Genomic DNA, 8,027 nt, shown 5'->3' with positions numbered 1-8,027 from the left:
ATCTCAAGTTGTCTGACTTGCCAACAGGCACCTTTACATAGCTGAGCCAACTCCCTAGCCCACATATAACATCTCATTATTAATATTTGGCCTCTGTCTATCTCTCCCCTAAAACTACTATCTCAAATGTCACCAATGATCCATTTAATGTGATATAAAGTACTTGTTTTTATCAATACACACAGTTCTCAGCCTCTCTTACAAATATGTGTGCCCATGTGACTCAATTCTGGCTACTGGAGGTGACAGGCATGATTCCCAGCCTGACCCATAAAATACTCAGGTACTGGGGCTGAAGAGATGGCTCAGCAGTTGAGATCACTGACTGCTCTTGCAGAGGACACAGGTTCAATTCCCAGCACCCACATGGTGGCTAACAACCATCTGTAACTTCAGTTCCAGGGGAATCCAACACCTTCTTCTGACCTCCACAGGCATTGCACAACATGGATGCACTTACCTACATGCAGGCAATACATGCATACACATAAAATAAAAGTAAATAAAATATTTAAAAAATAAATAAGTAAAATGTTTAAAAAAAATACTTGTGTAGTGGTGCACACCTTTAATCCCAGCACTTGGGAGGCAGAGGAAGGCAGATCTCTGTGAGTTCAAGGCCAGCCTGGTCTACATAATGAGTTCCAAGACAGCTGGGGCTACAGGGAGACCCTGTCTCAAAAAGACCAAAAAAATAAATAAATAAAAACCAACTCAGGTCCTGATCTTTGTTCTCCTTCCCCTACCAGATTAGAAAAGAATCTGAGAACCTAGAAGGTAGAATTATACTATGGAGAAACTTGGGCCCTACATAATTGTGGAGAACATTTAATTCTGATGTGAACAAGAAATAAAATTCTATTGTATGAACTATTGTTTGCAAGGTTGTATGCTAAAATAATTAGCTGATCCTTATTAGCACAGAAACTGGTACCAGGAGTGGGGTACCAATAAAATAAAAACAAAAATAGAGGCTGAGTGTAGTACTGTATGCCTCTAAGCTCTGCATTTGGGAGGCTAAAGCAGGAAGATTGTGAATTTGAAGCCAGCCCAGGCTACATAGTGAGACTGACTCAAGAACAAAAAGAAAAATTAGCACTTCCCTAAAAATATGGTACTAAATTAATGATTAGGCAACAGACTACATGGAAACAATATATTGACTAGCTAGAGAGTTCTGTTATGCTGTAGTAAAGTCTTGTATTTGTTAAAATTGTCACCAGCAAACCTGGGTATGGTGGTACATGCTTGTAATCCCAATACTTAGAAGGCTGAATTAGGAGGATTGTTGTGAGTTGGAGGTCATCCTGAGATACATAGAGTGTTCAAAGACAGCCTGGGGTACGTAGCCAGACCTTGTTGAAAAAGTAGGGGGTGCTGGAGAGATGGCTCAGTGGTTAAGAACACTGGCTGTTCTTGAGAAAGACCCCACCACCCACATGGCAACTAACAGCTGTCCATTACTTCAGTTCCAGGGAATCTGACACCCCTGGACATTGCATAACATGGGTGCACTTGCATACATGCACACAATGCACACATATACATAAAATAAAAAAATAAAATATATTTTTTAAAAAAGCCAAAGTAGTGATGTATACCTGTCATCCCAGCATCTGAGAGGCAGAGGCATAAGATTGCTGCAAGTTCAAGGCCAGCCTAGCCAGCTTGGTAACATAATGAGCTCCAGGCCAGCCAGGGCTATACAGTGAGACATTGTCTCAAAACAAACAATCTGGGAAAAAAAAAAACAAAAAAACACTAAAAATTGTCATCTTGAGTACCAGAAAGCAGATCGTATGCCTACTCTGCTTACCCAATCTGTAACTATAAGGGACATAGTTGGAAAAAGACAGAGCCAGTAGTTCTGTGGTAGAGCCAATTACCCAGCATGCACATGGCCTTGGGTTTGATTCTCAGAACTGAAGGAATGAAAAAGAGATGGTGTGGCAGTTAAGAGCACAGGCTGTGCTTGCAAAGGAACTGAGTTTGGTTCCCAGCGCCCACATGGCGGGGCTCACAACTGTCCATAATTCCAGTTCCATAGAATCTGATGCCCTCTTATGGCCTCAACAGGCATTGCACACATGTGGTGCACTTACATACATGCAGACAACACACAATACACACACACACACACACACAAGAGCCAGGCATGGTGACACACTTTAATCCCAACACTCAGAGGCAGAGATAGGAAGATCTCTTTGAGATGGAGCTAGTCTGATCTGCTCTACATAGCAAGTTTCAGGCCAGCTGGGGCTTCAGGGAAGCCCTGTCTCAAAAAGACCAAGAAAAAAGAAAAGGGCATTGTTGCTAACTAATTGTGCCTGTGCAAGTCAGAGTCCAATCAGGAGTCAGAAATCATCATACTTAATTAAAAAAATAATATAAAGCTTTTTTTTTTTTTTTTTTTTTTTTTTTTTTTAAAAAAAAAAAAAAAAAAAAAAACTGGCCTGGATTCGCTATGGAGACCAGGCTGGCCTCGAACTCTCAGAGGTCTGCCTGCCTCTGCCTCCTGAGTGCTGGGATTAAAGGCATGAGCCACCACGCCTGGCCAATATACAGCATTTTTAGAGAAAAATTTTTATTTACTATTTTGGCTTTTTTTTATGTGTATGTGTGTACTGCCTGCATGTATGTAAGTGCACCCATGTAGTACAATGCCCACAGAGGTCAGAAGAGGGTATCGGATCCCCTGGAACTGGAGTTAAGGACAGTCGTTTGGAGTTAAGGACAGTCGTTAGCTGCCATATGGGTGCTAGGATTCAAACCTGGGTCTTCTGCAAGAACAGTCAGTGTTCTTAACCGCTGAGTCATCTCTACAGCCCAGTATAAAGCATTTTTTGTTGTTGTTGTTGTTTTTTGTTTTTTGTTTGAGACAGGATCTCCCTGTAGCCCCAGCTGTTCTGGAACTCGCTATGTAGACCAGGCTGGCCTTGAACTCAGAGAGATATGCCTGCCTCTGCCTCCAAAGTGCTGAGACTAAAGGCATATGCCCCCACACCCGGCTTTAAAGCTTTTTTTTTTTTTTTTGGTCTTTTGGAGACAGGATCTCCCAGTAGCCCCAGCTGTCCTAGAACTTACTATGTGGACCAGGCTGGCCTCAAACTCACAGAGATCTGCCTGCCTCTGCCTCCTGAGTGTTGGAATTAAAGGCGTGCACCACCACGTCCAGCTTTCAAAGTATTTTTAACCCAGATCAAAAGTTATTAACTAGGTACCTGAAAAAAGTATGGTGTCAGCTGGGTGTGGTGGTGCACGCCTTTAATCCCAGCACTCGGGAGGCAGAGGCAGGCAGATCTCTGTGGGTTAGAGGCCAGCCTGGTCTACATAGTGAGTTCCAGGACAGCTGGGGCTATAGGGAGACCCAGCCTCAAAAAGACCAAAAGAAAAAAAAAAGAATTAGTACAATTTAGAGGGTCAGAGCAAGAGGTGCCAACTAGCTAATGCTGATGTCTTTGAGGTGAACCATAATAAAGTTAGGTTTGTGATTTTCAGAAATTAAAGTTTGCTGTGACTTCAGGAAAGGATTGCTTCTGCCAGGGTTAAGGAACATTGTCTGGGTCATCCTCTGGTACTGAAGGTACTGGGGAGGAGTGATCTCTTCCAACTCTGCAGTCTCCCTTTAGTGCCCACCCCATTGGCAGAATCAAACATGGATCCAGCTAACAGCTGAAGTGCAGTTTGCAGAATCCTAGCTCTAACATCTCAGAGCAGAGTGCTGACAGGCAGACTGGAGATAAAGGACAATAGCTTCATATCAGACACAGCCCACCTCTCTGACTACTCAGCATCCAGATGCACTTTTGTCCAGTTTTACACTTGATCTTAGCCAAAAGGCTGACAAGCAATTTGGCTTACATTTTTTAAATTTTATTTTTATTATATGTGTATAAGCGTATTACTTGCATGTTAAGTGTGCACCCTTGTCATGCAATGCCTGAAGAAATCAGAAGAGGGTGTCGGATCCCCTGGAACTGGAGTTACAGATGGTTGTTAGCCTACATGTGGGTGCTGGGAATCAAACCCAGGCCCTCTGCAAGAATAGCCACTGCTCTTAACCACTGAGCCAGCCCTGGGTTTACATTTTTGAATGCAAGGCAAGTCTATATTTTCCCACCTAACAGGTGCAATTCAAAGCAAACAAACAATCAAACAAACATCCTAATATCATTATATGTCTTTCTGCTAATGATTCCTCAAAAAAGTCACATTCCTAGCTGAAATTCTATAACTGAAAACTGAATTATAAAGTTAACTTTGAACAAAACTGTACATAATAGAGAAAATTACACATTCTTATTTACATGTTCAGAATTATAAATTATAATTACACTTCCTTTATAATTACTATAATATTTATACATTATAATTATATACACATGCATAATAAATGAAAGGAACTGTGCATGGCTTTAACAGCTATCTTCTCTGTAACTGGTCACAAGGCAAACATTGATACTTATAGGTTTGGTTTTTTTTTCCATTTCATATTCCCTTTGTTCTCTGCCAGGATCTCAGCTGTTTGGAATTCTTTCCCTGGTAGGGTAATCCAAATTTTCCTTTCTGAAAGATTTGAATCTTCAATGGGAGTACACAATTGTCCTCCAGGACCACCCTGAGTGGCACTGTCATATGTCAACCATCCATTCTCATGCGGTGCTAGCAGATGGTGCAGAGCCATCTGTGACTGGGCTGCAGGCACAAGGGACTCCCTATGAGAAGGCAGAGCAGCAGGAGCTGGTCGTGAAGGAAAATTACCTGCTCATCAACTTACCCAGGCCTTCACCTTCCAGACACCCTTGAACCTTATTTCTTTAAAATGTATTTATTTTGCCGGGTGTGGTGGTGCAGGGCTTTGATCCCAGCACTCAGGAGGCAGAGGCAGGCAGATCTCTCTGAGTTCAAGATCAGCCTGGTCTACACAGTAAATTCCAGGCCAGCTGGGGCTACAGGGAGACCCTGCTTCAAAAAGACAAAAAAAAAAAAAAAAAAAGCTTAATTTTTCTCTTTCCCTACTGCCCTAAAATTTATTTTTAAACATTTATTTATTTGGTGTGTGTACCAAGGTATCACAGCACATATGTGAGGTCAGAAGACAACTTGTGGGCATTTTCTCTCTTTTTACCATGTGGATCTGAGCCATTTCACCCAGCTCAGGTCAGTTCCCATGGTTACTTAATGGTAGGTTTTCAATCTCTATCAAAGTACAGAAAAAAGGAGAAAGAAGTTATCTGCAGAAAAGGGTATGGATTTGCTTCAAATTCCAAGAGTCCTGTGCTGTGATTCACCAACTGGGGCTTGCCAGTGACTACATACAGCATCTCTATTTGACAGAAAGACTTCATAGCATTGAATTTGCTGGCTGACAAGGTCCAAGAGCAGTTTGTAATGCAGCCTGAATTTGGAGCCCCCCAGATATGTCTCTGAAGCAGGAGAACTATCAATTTTTTGTGAAGTTTATTTTCACTACTTTATTTTGAATCTTTTTCTTTCTTTTTTTTTTTTTTTTTTGTCTTTTTGAGACAGGGTCTCCCTGTAGCCCCAGCTGTACTGGAACTCACTATGTAGACCAGGCTGGCCTTGAATTTACAGAGATCCACCTGCCTCTGCCTCCCTAATGTTGGGATTAAAGGCATGCGCCACCATGCCCAGCAATTGTTTCTATTTTTATGTGTATGAGTGTATTGCATGCATGTATGTGAGTGCACCCATGTCGTGCAATGCTGCAGAGGTCAGAAGAGGGCTTCAGATTCCCCTGGAACTGGAGTTAAGGACGGTTCATAGCTACCATGTGGGTTCTGGGAATCAAACCCAGGTCCTCTGCAAGAGCAGTCAGTGCTCTTAACCACTGAGCGATCTCTCCAGCTCCTTGACTGCTTCTTGTTGTACTGAATACTATAGGCAAATGTAACATGATGGTATTTGTTTCTAACACAAGTAGACAGAAAAGATAGTTATAAGGGGCTGGAGAGATGGCTCAGCAGTTAAGAAAGCTTATTGCTCTTACAGAGGACCTGGATTTGGTTCCCCCACGTTAGGTGGCTCACAACCACCTATAACCCCAGTTTCAAGGGATTCAACCCTCTATGCCCTCCTTGGGCACCTGTATGTACCTGGTGCACAGAAACGCATGAAGGCACACAGAAAAATAAATAAATCTTTTTTAAAACCCTCACATTTGGCTGGGTGTGGTGGTGCACACTATTAATCCCAGCACTCCTGAGGCAGAGACAGGCAGATCTCTGTAAGTTCGAGGCCAGGCTTGTCTACAAGATGAGTTCCAGGCAAGCTGTGGCTACAGAGAGACCCTGTCTCAAAAAACCAAAAACAACAACAAAAAACCCCCAAACCCTCACATTTAAAACTATATAATATAAAAGATAAAGCTGGGCATGGTGGCGCACACCTGCATGTGGATCTCTGTAAGTTCAAGGCCAGCCTGATCTACATAGTAAGTTCCAGGACAGCTGGGGCTACAGGGAGACCCTGCTTCAAAAAGACCAAAAAAAAAAGATAAAAAGTGGTGCAGCATATTGTCACATGCCTGTAGTCCCAGCACGTGGGAGATGGGGGCAGGAGGAACAAGATTTCAAGGCCAGCCTTGGCTATATAGTAAGTTTGGGGGCAGCCTGTGCTACATAATACCTTATCTCAAAAGAAAAAAGCAAAAGGCACAAAGCTGGGCATGATTTTGTGCCTATAATCCCAGCACGTGGACAGAGGTAGAAGTATGGTGAGCTCAAGGCCAGACTGGACTACATATTAATACGCAGTGTCATGGAAAAATAAAGGGTTCACCTGTACAGGGTACCTACCTCTGTCTATGAATACAGCTTGCAGGACCAGGAGTTGCTCTGGGTGAATAAGTGACTAAGTGGTAAGGGAGTGTCAAGGGCTAGGACATTACTATATAATATTAAGGATTTTTTTTTTTTTTTGGTCTTTTTGAGACAGGTTCTCCCTGTAGCCCCAGCTGGCCTGGATTTGCTATGGAGACCAGGCTGGCCTTGACCTCTCAGAGATCCGCCTGCCTCTGCCTCCTGAGTGCTGGGATTAAAGGTGTTCACCACCACCCCCGGCAATATTAAGGATTTTATAAACACTGCATACTTAGATTACATTGAATTTATTAAAAATATTTTCTTTTTGGGCCAGTGAGATAGTTTAGTAGGTAAAGCACCTGCCACTAAGCCTGATGACCTGAGTTGGATTCCCAGGACCCATATGGTGGCAGGAGAGAACCAATTTCCATAAGTTGTCCTCTGACCCTCACATGCCTATATGTGTGTCATAGCATTTGTACCCCCCCATCATATACATCATAACACACAGGAATATATAAAAGCAATTAATTTTTTTTCCTTTCTTTCTTTTTGGTCAGGCAACCTCAAGTCAATGTCTTCCTTCCTTCCTTCCTTCCTTCCTTCCTTCCTTCCTTCCTTCCTTCCTTCCTTTCTTTCTTTCAAGACAGGGTCTCGCTAAGTAACAGCTGGTCTGGAACTTGCTATGTAGACTAGGCTGGCCTCAGAAATCCACCTGCCTCAGCCTCTGCCTCCAGAGTATTGGGATTAAAGGCTTATACCACCACATCCAGCAAGTTTTCCTTTTCTTTTTCTTACCCACCCCCTCTTCAGGCAGTATTGGGGTTGAATTTAGGGCCTCATGCATGCTAGGCAAATGCTGAACCACTGAGCTATAGCCCCAACCTAAAAAATATTTTCTTTATCCAATTATAAATTAACCTTAAAACTTTTGTTTTGTTTTGTTTTTGGTTTCTTTAAGACAGGGTTTCCCTGTAGCCCCAGATGGCCTGGAACTCACAGAGATCTGCCTGCCTCTGCCTCCCAAGTGCTGGGATTAAAGGCAGGTACCATCATACCTGGCAACTTTTTAACGTGTGTGTGTGTGTGTGTGTGTGTGTGCGCGTGTGTTTAAAATGCCATAAATTTGATGCAAGAGAATTGCTGGAAGTTTGGTCTGAATAGCAAATTCCAGGCCAGCAAGGCTACATAGTGAGATCA

This window comes from Nannospalax galili, unplaced genomic scaffold, assembly GCF_000622305.1.
Source record: "Nannospalax galili isolate Female #2095 unplaced genomic scaffold, S.galili_v1.0 scaffold1258, whole genome shotgun sequence".
Lineage (NCBI taxonomy): Eukaryota > Metazoa > Chordata > Mammalia > Rodentia > Spalacidae > Nannospalax > Nannospalax galili.
This window is presented reverse-complemented; position numbering follows the sequence as displayed.